Genomic DNA, 13,150 nt, shown 5'->3' on the forward strand with positions numbered 1-13,150 from the left:
ATAGGAAGGGTATGCCCTCACCTAGAGGCCCAACTGGGAAATCGGTCCTTGGGATAATGGAAAACATGTCCTTGGCCTTTGTAATTGAGGTCAACATGTTACATACAGGCAAAGGGCTTAGCCCCTAGAGGTTTGATGCTTTCAGTCTCCTAGCCCTGTCTTAGTTCTAAACTACTCTTCCAAAGAAATCACAGTCCCATTGGAGAGTTTACCTGAACAACTAAGTTGGACAGAGGACACGTGCAGTGCATTGAACTCCAAGCCAATTAGCTGGGATCTTAATTACACCTGCAAAATCCCTTTGTCTTTGTCCTGTGCTTGGAACCCACTCAAAGGAGAGAGCTTCATGGTAACCATAGTACCTCCCATACTCAAGAAGGGGCTGCATCAAACTGGCTTCCAAAGGTTCCAATGCTGGGCTGTCCCTATCTTCTAGTCACCTTCTCTGATCCCAGCATATGTGTAACCAGTCTCCTATGTTCTCTTCATTCTGCTTCACATCATCCTGAACAGTTTCTTTGTTAAATCCAAACAAGTCACTAAATCAGAAGCCTGAGAACAGACATTCCAAATCCCAGGCCATGGTCTCTTGGCCAGATTCTAACAGCAACAGTTCTACCAGACGTTTCTCTGCTCCTAAAACAAATGTTTACTAAGCATCAGCTGTGGCTGATGGGCATAGTGACACATGCCTCTAACCAGCACTTGGGAAGCAGGGGCAGGTAGATATGTGTGAATTCACGGCCAGCTGGTCTACTTAGTGAGATATTCTCCCTACCTTGTTCCCCCCAAAATACTATGATTCCCTATTCAAGTGTCAAGGTTGGGTAGTGAGGGTGGAGCAGGGGAGTTATTTAGACACACTTCTGTATTTCCTTATCTTCTCCCAATAGAATGTTCCAGAGGACTTCACACACTGAGACGACTTCATTTCAAAGACAGTGCTAACATGAAAAGAATGACAATTATCCCTTATTTTTATTTTTCTTGATTTTTCTAGAAAGAGTTTCTCTGTGTAACAGCCCTGGCTGTCCTAAAACTCTCTCTATAAACAAAGCTAGCCTCAGACTCAGAGCTCCTCCAGCCTCTGCCTCCTGAATGCTGGGATTAAAGGCCTGTACTGCCACTGCCTGGCTTGACAATGTTTACACACATCAAAAAAAAAATTAATGCATTTTTTAAAAGGCTTTCAGAAAGTTTCATCAACTCTTGACTTCTTGGTGTCTAGTAAAATCATTTTAGTTATTTTACCTTGGAGAATTCACAGTAGGTGGTTCCAGTCAAACACTGTTACTCAAGAAGGTTTTGGAGAGTGACCATGAATGTCCCTTGGAGAGTGACCGTGAATGTCCCTTTGTAGCTGGGACCAACCATGTCTGCAGTTCCCCAAAACTACTTGCGCTTCGAAGACCTGTCTTTAAAGGAGACAAAAGGAATAAAAACAGGGATCAATTAGCATTTAAAGTTTCTAGGAGTAAAATAATGCTTGCTACCATGACGTCTGCAGCTTCAAGCCCACAAATGAACAAACTCTTCCTTATCAGTCATACTGGTCAGAGATCAGGAAGGACTCAATACTCATTACCTAACCACAAGCTAGTTCAAACAATATAGACAATTTTCCATTTGTTTTTGTCTATAAATACATGTGTTCTTATTTGTACATACATGTAAGCAGGTATGCATGTGTGTAAACAGGTGTGCAGGAATGTGTGCGCACGTCCATGTGGATGGCAGAGGACAACCTCAGCTGTTGTTCCTTGGGTGCCATCTTCTTTTTGAGTTTAGTCTCTTTGTTGTTGTTGTTGTTTGTTTGTTTGTTTGTTTATGACAAGGTCTCTCACTGGCCTGGATTTCCCTAAATAGCTTCACCCTGGCTAGCCAGTGAACCCCAGGAATCCATCTGTTCCCCCTCCCCAAAGCTAGGATGACAATCACTGTGCTACCATATAAGGATGTTCTTTGTTTTGTTTTGTTTTGTTTTGTTTTGTTTTGTTTTGTTTTGTTTTGTTTTGTTTTGAGACAGTGTTTCCCTGTGTAGCCATGGCTTCCCTGAAGCTAAACACCCCATCTCTCTATAGGGCAGGCAGGCCTCAGAACTCACAGAGATCAATCTGTCTCTGCTTCCTATGTTCTGGGACTAAAGGCATACACCATCATCACCTGGTGGAGCTTTTTATTTTTGTAGTGTGGGTTCTCGAGATCTATTTCAAGTCCCTTCCTGATCAACTGAGCAATCTCCCAAGCCCAACAAATACAAATTTAAAATAGATATGTTCTCAACAGCAGTTTTTGTCAGAAAGACCCAAATTATCTAAAATACAGTTTCACAGTCTTCATTTCACTGACCATTGGACAAAAAGGACATCTGAGACCATCTGTTCCAGGTGATTAATACCTGGGAATGACACTAGACCATCTTCAAGGCTTCTTTATAAAAAAAAAAAAAATGCTAATAGGAAACACACAAAAAGGTCTTTTCTACATAATTCATTATGCCAAGTTATAAACAATTCAAGTAAGTCCATAGTTGACACTTAACACCCCAGATGCACCAGAAACTATTCCACCTAATGGAATCAAGAAAGAAAGAAAGAAAGAAAGAAAGAAAGAAAGAAAGAAAGAAAGAAAGAAAGAAAGAAAGAAAGAAAGACATAGGGAGGGAGGGAGGGAGGGAAGGAGGGAGGGGGAGGGAGGGAGAAAGGGAGAAAGGGAGGGGGAGGGAGGGAGAAAGGGGGGAGGGAGGGAGAAAGGGAGGGAGAACTGAATGACCCAAGAGCCAGAAAAAGTCCAGTGGTCAGAATTTGCAAAGCCCTGGGTTCATTCACTCTCCAGCACTGCATAAAATAAAAAATGCATTTCTAAAACAAAGTCATCTGAAAAACAAAATGGGCCCTAGAATGTACCACTTTGCAAAATGCCACCTCACTACTTTGTGATCCTCATGAGCCTGTTACAAATGCACCACCAGGCCCAAGGTAGATATATCTCTTCTTTAGATAATTCCCCCAGTTTGATGGGAGAACCTTTCAAGTGATGGACTTCAAGACCAACTCCTTTGAGGGTCATAGGAAACAAAGAGAGTGCCAGGAACAATCCACTCCACAAAATGAAAATGGCTCTGAACAGCTTCATAAATATGAGTTACTCAGGACGTTCGTGTCCCAGGACTTCCAATTTCATGAAAGCATCTTTGTTGGCCTGGCCACCCAAGGGCATGACATGACCTTCTGCTATTGGAAAGCAATGCATCACATAATCTATCAGAGCCAATTCCTTCTCATACTGGAAACAAAGGTGACCTTTCCTGACTAATATCCGTGTTGTTTTCCTCACACAAAAGGAACCACTGAGCATTCTGTTTTCTATTCACTAAAGAATGTACTGTCAGTGAAGACCTGTGTGATGGAATAGTTCACATACTGGACAAGGTACCCTGAGTTCAATCTTAGGATTCGAGGTGACTCATTCAGTCAGATTTTCTGTACCTTGGTCATTCTGAAACAATTCACAATTCTGAAAATGGCGAACTCCTCCTTGTAAACCTCACAATGATCAAGACCACAAGATAGCTGTACCACATCAAGCCAACTGTCATACAGTTCTTTCTATAATCTAGGCTAGCGTCAAACTCATTTTGGAGCCAATGATAACCTTTAACCTTTCCGATCCTCCTGCCTCCACCTCCCCATTGGACCACAAACACACATCATCAAAGCCAGTTTTATGTGGTACTAGGGACCAAAGCCAGAGCTTCTACACTTGCTAAGTAAGCACTCTACCAGCCAAGCCACACCCCCGCCTAACACCATGATTGCCAGCAGTCAGCTTCAAACCTCATTTATTTTTAAAGAGTTTTCAGAATCCTCAGTGATGAGAGCTGCCCACATCAAGGCTAAGATGTTTAAAAACGTTTTACAGTGTCTGGTCATTCTCAGAATGCACTGAAAAGACAGACAACATTTAGATGCTGGGCTGTGCTTTTCATCTCTCACCTGACATGGTGGTATTCTACAGAGACAAGTGCTTGTTCACAACGAGAGAGGAGAATGTCTATTCATGTTTCCCAATGCTGAGAAAGTTTGAGGTTTCCAGGCAGTAGAGACTATTCTTCAGATGTTTAATTTATTTCCATGTTACACAGCAAAGGATGCTGCCTGCCCTTGATTTCTTATCAAGGAAATAGAGAGGCTGCGTCTTTCCTTTCTCTTGATCTACCTCCCTTCCCTGTTAACAGGGGTGAGCTCCCAGGGGGATGATTCTCACTTGGAGCGAACACCATCAGAACCGCTTGTGCGGCCACCTCCTCCAGCACACATGTCATTCCCTAACACATCCTGAGGTTTTGGTTTTTTTTTTCATTCTGAAACCCTACACAGCAGACATGCATCAGCTCCTTTTTCAAAGGGGCATTCGGAGTGGCCTGATGCCTGGATCCTATCCAGAAAGAAAACTCAGACAAACTCCGGCACTCAGAGCATTTAGAACATAAATTCTCAGCTTTGCTTAGGAAAATTACCTGGATCATAATGACCAACCCCACACACATCTAAAGGAAGACTAAGAATTATTCTGAGAAATTTGTATAATTCAATGAATAAATTCCTCGTCATTTCCGGGGTGAGCCAGGTCCACACAAACAGGTATAGATTAAATGACAATCACAAAATCTTCATGGAGGATGTGAAGCACAGTTCTGAATAACCTTTCAAACTCTCGGTTTTAAACTCCTTATCTTGATTACATTGCAGTTCAGAAATGTCGTTTTTACAGAAAACTACACTCTAAAGTATTAAAAAGTAAAGGGATAAATACTTCCAGCTCATTTCAAATGAATCCAAGGAAAAGAAAGAAAGAAAGAAAGAAAGAAAGAAAGAAAGAAAGAAAGAAAACGAGGGAAGAAACAGGAAACAGGGGTACCTACAGGAGGAAGAGGGTGGGGTCTGTGGGAAGATAAGAAGGGGAAACAAGTGGGTGAATGAATGAATGAATGAAAGAATGAGTGAGTGAATGATGGAGAGCAAGCACATGGGAGTGCTTTGTACTATTCTTTCAGTTTTCCATTGTCAGAAACACCAAAATAGGGCTTCCATCATGCACTTAAAAGGCTTCCATTTACCAGATATGTTAAAAGTGATTGGCAGTGTGATAATCCTTTCTAAGCAATAAGAGTTCATAGCTTGAACATTTTAGTTAATCCTTCAAACCTCCAAAGGAGACCTGCTTGTTTTATTGTTTAAAACTCTTACTGGGCCAGCAAGATGGCTCAGTGGGCAAAGTCACTTGCTGCCAAGTCTGATAACTTGAATTTGATCTCTGGAACCACATGGAAGAAGAGAACTGACTTTTTCTCAGACCATATACCTGCTGCGGTGCATGCATACATGTTACCTATGTACATGTTACATACATACAAGTATATATATGTACACATACATTCTATATATAGAATAAATCTATGTATCTAAGAAATCAGTCAACAGAATAATATTTGATTAAATAAATAACTTACTGCTAGGCATGGTGAAATACATATGTCAGTAGTGCCAGCACTGAGGAAATGGAGACAAGATTCAAGGACATCTTCACCACATAATGAACTCCAGGCCAGCCTGGGCTACATGACAGCCTGTCCTCAACTTCCCTAAAAAGCAGACTCTTACACAGGATCTACCATAGACCAAACAGGTCAACATTGTGTTAAGCATTTTAAAATATTAACTCCCACTGAATACAGTGGTGCACATCTTTACTTCCAGCTACTTGGTAGAATAAGACAGAAGGATCTGAGGTTCCAGGCTAGCCTGGACTACAAAAGACTCTGTGTTAAAGTGGAATTAGAATGGACCTGGGGCCGGTTCAGTGGCAGATTACTTTCCTGGCATGAGTAAGCCCCCTGTACTGCAAAATGAACAAATGTATGGCTGAGCATTGATTTAAAATAAGGGCTTATATCTGTCTACTTATGACATGGAAATGACAGGAGACTTGTCCAACATCACTCGGCTAGGAAGCACAGAAGCTAAGATTCCCATTCTATCTACCTGGCACAAAGATACCAAATGTCTGAAATCTACTAGACTACAAACTTACTAATACGTTCCCAAAACACATGCAGCTTTTTCCTTGCATTTAAAGTCCACTGAAAATCAAGCCAGGTTTCCTTGGCACCTGAAGGTACTGACCCACAACCTCTGGGACTCGGTCTGCAGTCCCTGGCTTAGTTCTAAAACGTTTACATGAATCTCTACGTATTAGTTCTGCTTTGTCGTAAAAGGCTGCTAGAAGACAGCGAGTCGGGGTTCTGATGTGCAACAGATTCACTGAAAGGTACCTAGCTCCATAACCCAAATAAAGGTGAAACCTTCAAGGATTACACAGTCTGAGTCACCATTTCATCAAACTTACGAAAGCAGCTGGTTCCACTTCTGATCAAAACTCTACAACATTTCAGTGGAAAGAGACCAGAACCGAGTGTCACGCATGGAAACGAAATGACTTCTATTGGCCTCTGTAAAGGAATCCAGCACCAGAACAAGACAAAAATAAACAAGTATCTAATGAGGGTTTTTTTTTCTGTGCATGCACTTATATTCATTACCTGATACAGTCTCGTTCTGATGCATTTTCACAAGAATCTAACAAGGCAGAATCTCTCTTAGTTACAAGACATCCGTTTGAGCTGCCTCTCCTGCTGGCCACTGGTGGGGAAGGTCTCCAAGGACCTCTTGCATCAGCACCAGAGTGGTGAGGACACAATCATTAGCTCTTTACAGAATCACCACAAGGTCCGCTCTGACCTCCAAGGCTGGCATCTACTGGGATAGCCAGGTGGCTTCTATTCACAGCCCTTGGGTCCCAGGTGCACGGTAGAACAGTGCTAGCCACTGTTGTTAAGAGGGAAAATGCTGTAGTGTCTCCAAGTGTGATAAATCACCTTTCTGCTCTTGTTCCCACTCAAGACAGAAGACGATGGGGTGGAAAAATAGTTCATAAATAGTTTGGGGAGCCCAAAGGGATCTTATGAGTGAAAGAGGGGTAAGAGGAGACAGTCTTGTGAGTAACTACTAGATACTCTGGAAGGAAACCTGCCTACACAGAAGGGCCCATCAGGCCTCCAGACAGAAACAAGGAAGGATGATTCCATTTTCAGTTGCTTAAAAAAACACAAGTACATTGGATGTCTTTGCTGGTTTACAACCAGCTTTTCCACCCAAGAATAATACATAGCCAGTGGAACCCTTCTCTGGCAAGTTTATTCTGAAAGAAAACAGGAATTAATGACCTCCTTCAGCTGAAGCATGGGCTGATGAAAGTTACAGGTCACCAGTGACTTTGACCAGTGTGTTATAAGCCGTGCTTCATGGCTGAAGCCTCCACCAGCCTCTCACTGTGATTATCACACGATGCGTGGAATTACTTCGCCATTAGCGTATGGGCATCAGCTACATTAAAATAGCCTGCTTTTCTGCCAATATGTGGTAGAGGCACGCCACAAATTGCCTTTTTATGGCTTCCTTAAAAACATCAATGAAGAATTTACTACTGGATCATTTTACAACATGCTAAAGTACATTGTAAATGAGCCATTAAAGACAATAACCGTGTCTATTAAAAATTAAAGAATTTTATAAATGGCATTTTAATTTCATATGTTATCAATACCTTCTGTTCTGAATGATGGAGTAGGGTTCTTGAAGAAAGCTCTTCTAATTGGAGCTGAATTAAATTAATTAAACATACATGCCATGTCCTTTGTATGGCTTGCACTCTGATTTTAAGACCTAAAGAATTCCTCTAACTATGCAACCTCTTTATTTCCACCAGGTGATATTCCTTTCTAAGGGAGATGGGATCAAACCCTTTTTCATCATTGAGAAAACACCACTTAGCCTCCAGGTGACCATGAAAAGCACAAAGCAGTTATTCTAAGTAAGGATGCTGCAGTAGGGGCCAGAACACACAAAACAGAGGAATATGGCAAGTTACATAAAATAGAATGCACTCACAAAATCCAGCGTCAACCAGCACAGCTGCACAGCTTGTCATCCAAGTGAAATTAGCCAGGTCTGGGGCCGAGCAAATATGACTGGTAATGCCGATTTAGCCATAAATCTCTCAAGGCCCAATTATCCTCACTGTAGAGGCTTGATTCCTTTTAATTAGACTAGTCTTTAATTGGAAATGTTCCTCTCATTTTTCGAATAACCAAAACAGAGTGACAAGGACTTTAGCTACCATCATGAAAGATCAGCATAGCATGTAGGTGGTCTATGGGCTATCAAGCTCTGAACTTAATCCAGAAACTGCTTGGTATGTTATGATTTAATCTCAATGTCAGGAATATTTACAACACCAAAGGATGGTACATAAGCACCTTGAACAGTACCCCTGCTATTGTAATCCTTCCTGGGGGTCTTGGCAAACTGCTGACAAAACTAAAAACTAATATGTGACCCTCCAGGACAGGATGATGTGCTACTGCCCCTCCAAACCCCAATCTCTAGGATGCTGCCATGTATATCACAGGATTTAAATATGCCTTGGTTATCAGGTAGACCTCCCCACAGAGAAATGAACAGCATGTGACCAAGAGGCTTCTCCATATTTCTGTCAGTTACAATTTGACTAAGGAGTCAGTCAAATGCCTTCCAGTTTTAGCAACTGATGCACAGGGCATTGTTTAAGGGCAATACAGTGTGATTCCACTTCAAAGACATTCTTGGACAGACCCTCGCACTAAATTGAGGCATAGCTGAACGGCATAGCAAGACAAAGCCCATTGCAGACAATATTAGCCACTTTAATCCATTACTGGGATAAATGCTTCTAAAAGGCTTAATCTAAGCCTCGATTACATTTTCAACTTTAAAATTACCTTTTGTTAGACAAGAGAGCCCTCTTGTGGACAAAGGAAGGAAGTCTATTGTCTGCTAATGTTAACCGCCAATCCAAACTTCTATCACAATACACTTTAGTGTTTAATAAATCCATGTTTACAAAACAGAATACAAATCATCCTTAAGTAAATATAATATATAATTTGAATAACGATACCACAGTATATTAGCTCACTATTTTAAAAAGTTAAATCAATAATCAATAGCTTATAAATGAAATGGCAATTACTTCTACCAAATTCCTACCCACACTAAACAGAAGCGTCATATGATGCCATCTTTGCTGCTTCTCCATAGTACCTTTAAAACACAATCCCAGTGATAGTCCATCAAGGCTCCTGGGCTACTTAAGGATGCTCAAAGTACCCTTATGTACTGACAGTTCAGAAGATAACGGTGTGTTGCTCAGTGGGTCCCGTAGGCATGTCTTAGTTTCTCTGAGGTTCTAACTGCTTCTAAGCATTCAGATTTTAGGTACTTTGATAGAGACCCTGCCTGTGGCACCCTTGAGGTGTATAGTGGCATTTGATTTGATTCACACATTGTGCAAGGGCATGCTAGGAAGAATAGGAACAAAACCAATTCCTGTCTCCCCAGAAGTGACCATTTAACTGGAGACCACACTCTTGTGTGGAGTAGCTGACGGTAGTCAGTTAAAGTGGCGGTGTCTCTGGGGATAGGGAAAATTAAGACCTGGGCCCTGAAAAGATCATCAAGGCCCCCAGAGATCCAGAAAAGAGGACAAGAAGAAAGAAGGCAGCAGAGGAAGAGTCAGGAAGCTCCGGGGCTTCCCAGGGAGGGGTGGGGGCGGGATTAAAGGTTGGCAAAGCAAGTGGTGCAGGCTATATTCAAGTCACTTGGTCATCTGCGGCTCAGCTGTGTGGTCAATAGGCTACTTCTATAGGAGTCCCTTCACAAGCATGTCTGAGTAGTTCTTCTTATAAGAACCTGTGCCCTGTGCCCAGAAGGGACTCGCTCCCAGGAGTCCTGCAGCTTATATCCCAGCACAAGGAAACAGGCGCCCTGGTAAACAAGCTGAGTAAGGTGACTGTGGACTGGCAGGAGAACTACAACCAAAGGGGGATGTACAGTGGGACCAGACCTGGGTAGAAAGAGGCTGCTGGGACTTGGCACTCTGGGATGGCCTGGCATCTCTAAGAAGGTACCTCAGCATCAGGATGGATATGTGACCAAAGGAGGAAGGAAAAAGCAACCACAGTTTGTTCAGGAGCACCCAGGTACCCATAGCAGAGGGAGCAAAGGCACAAAAGAAGGGACATGAGTGAACATAGGAAGGGTACATAGGAGCTATGATTGCCCAGGCTGGCCTCAAATTCACTTGGTAGCCAAAGATGACCCTGAACTCTTGACCCCCCTGTCTCCACCTCCTGAGTGCTGGGATTACAGGTAAGTGCCACCACATCCAGTCTGTGTGGTCCTGAGGGTCAAACCAGGGCTTTAGTCTAGACAAGCACTCTAACAAGTGACCAACAGTTTGGTTCCAAATGTGACATGGAAGTATGAAGGAGGAGAGAAATGGAAAGTGATTTTGTGTATGGTTGGAGTTTATGGGTCAGAAATGGAGGGAGTACTTAGGTGACTGGAGAAGCTGGGTCTCACTCTTGGTTTGCCCCTCCCCCCATGGTCCTATCCCCCAACCCTTCAATAACTCTCTCTAGGACCATAGTTTGTTTCACAGTATATCAGCAGACCTACCTATGACCTCAAGACATGAACTCCACTACCACCTGGTTGATTTTTAGGTACACATTAAGATCTCGACAGAAGAACAAGGAGATGGATTTGCCCAACTGTCTGAGCAGAGGGCACCAATGAGTCAGGTCTCCATGCCAGGGTCTTCTTATATCCTGCTCAATACCTCAGTCCCTCAAAGCAGGGGCAAACTAGTAAAATGCCCACAGGGCTCAAGTCTTGAGTCAGGGTGCCAGAAATAATGGCTTTTATCTAATGGATTTTTCTAACATATAACAGATTCTTTTCTCCCTTAACTTCTGCTGCTAGGAAGCTCAGAGCCAGTTTTACAAAACAATTTTCAAATGACAAAAACTGCTGCAAAAGCTATGCTAAACAGGATGTGCAGGTCCCCCTGGATACAGGGATGGTGTCCTGGACAAGACTGTGGCGAGAGGCTGGTAGGGGTTGGAGGAAGGTAAATAAGGAATTGAGGAAGAAGACCCAATGCTGGTTGTGTAGAGAGCAAGAAGAAGACACAAATAGAACAGAAGACAGGGTGCACAAGGACCCCAAGGACATATGTTTGACATCCCCAAGAGAGATCAATCTTGTCCAGCAATAATCAATAACCAATCACTTTCCGCAGGACTTAGATCAACACTTTGAGTACAATGCAGAAAAATGTTCACAGGCCCTAGAAAATACTGTGAACCCCTAGCTGACGGCATCACACCATGTTTAAGAAGAGGAGGGAATCAAAGAATCTACCAATATAATAACAAAGCCACAGGTATAAGGGTCACTCACACGCGGTACCATGTGGCATTTTGTCCTCAGAAAAACAAACACTAGAAGGCAGTCATTTCTTGCTCTTGTGTTTGATTGTTTTCTTGAAATTCTTATTTAACAGAGGAGAAAAAAATTACATCTACCTATCAGGCAAGGACCCCAAACAAGCAAGCAATAGACAGGATTTCAAATGAGAATGGGGCAAACTACATGGGAAGAAAGGGAGAGAAAAATAGAAAAGAGTGTTGACATAGAACAGGAAGTGCTTGGGAGTCAGATGTATGGAACACACCAAAAGTCCAGCTTGGAACCTCTGGCTCCAACTGGAGTCCCTGAAAAAGATAGAGTTCTTGTGACTCTGGCCACAATGATGGAGGAAGATTCTCACGTGCCTCTAACTTTATGTATGCAACCTTTATGAACAGATGAACTGCACATCAAATACCTCTGAGACAGTGGGGATCCATGGAGCTATCATTAGAAAAGGCCCTTAGCATTCTCAGAGGACCCCTTATGCAAGTCCCTCCTTGGGTGTGGCACCACTGGCTTAGGTCAAAGACTTGGGGCCCATTCCTCTTATTCTTCATCTCAAAGGCGACAGTTCACGGGTTCTGCCATATGGCCAAGTTTTTCTCCAGAGACCCTTTCTTTGCTCTTGACCTAATTCACAACTAAAATTTTACTGTAAACATCTGGGGCCCAGCAGGCTCATCAGAGGGGGCATCAGAATTGCTGTGGGGTTCAGCCACCCATGCAAATTCAGCACAAGCCAAGTGACTTCTTGCTGGAACACAGAGTTGGGACTGGGCAACAGCCTGTCATTGAGAACTAAGTTGTAGAGGAGAAAAGTATCCTTAGGAAGGATGAGGAGCTGATTCCCCTCCCCACCCCCACCCCCTGCGTGCAGGACAACAAAGAAACAGAGTTTACAGAGACAAGACTGTCTCAGATACACAAAAGCAGGAAATGAAATGGGAGGGCAGGATCCAGGTTCCAGGAGGTCATTCTCTTTGCAGTTCCCAGACTTCCCTCATGTTATCTGCACACTTCCCTTCCACTCTGTGGGAACTTCTTTAGCTAGAAAAAAAAATCCCCACCTTTGCTAGGTCTTGCTAGAGTGTAAATGGATGTATCCCTTTCCATAGACAGGGAAGCTGAATCTCCCTCAGCACTGTCTCAAGAGTACTGGGTTGAAGGGCAGAGGTGGGACTTGCATCTAAGCCTGTGGCCCTAGAAGAACTCCATCTATTCTCAGCAGCTGAACTTCACATAGAATTTAGAATTGAAGTTCATCAGATACACAAGTCACAGGTCACATGCTCAAAAACATGAGGTAGTAAACACTATCACACTCAATGGCCAGTCATACAACAGTGAAGTTTGACTAAGATGAGTCAGAAAGTGCCCTATGAAATGCACCTGGACCACTAGGAGCTAGAATTAGCAACAGCAGCAGCCACTGCTGCTTCTGTAAGCAAACAATGTCTGGCTCGTCTCTAAGAGCCTTCGAGTTGCTTCATTTCAGCATCCCCACACATTGAGAGGGGTGGTCCCGTTATCCCTGTGTTACAAAGGAGAGTTGAACACAGCGGTGTCATGGCTTGCCCAGCGTCAGGTATCAAGAGGAACTGAGCTGTAAACCCACACTTCAGCACCTATCGGCTTAGCACTGAGAATCTGACCTTCCTCATATCCCAAAGCTACAGTTACTCTTCCCTCTAATTGCAAGCAGGATTGGTTTCCAGTACCTGAACCATTTCATGTCC

At 43.1% G+C, this 13,150-nt stretch overlaps 1 protein-coding gene across 1 annotated transcript in view; it reads right to left on the bottom strand.

The window, feature by feature from the left end:
- The window catches only part of Tafa4 (TAFA chemokine like family member 4), a 204,261-nt gene that overhangs the window by 159,598 nt on the left and 31,513 nt on the right, over window positions 1-13,150 (bottom strand). The window contains exon 2 of the mRNA XM_028773113.1: window positions 1,252-1,415. The gene's annotated coding sequence lies outside the window, so the exon portion shown is untranslated. The remainder of the gene's footprint in view (window positions 1-1,251; window positions 1,416-13,150) is intronic.

This window comes from Grammomys surdaster, unplaced genomic scaffold (genome assembly GCF_004785775.1).
Source record: "Grammomys surdaster isolate TR1022 unplaced genomic scaffold, NIH_TR_1.0 220, whole genome shotgun sequence".
In the NCBI taxonomy this organism is placed as follows: Eukaryota; Metazoa; Chordata; class Mammalia; order Rodentia; family Muridae; genus Grammomys; species Grammomys surdaster.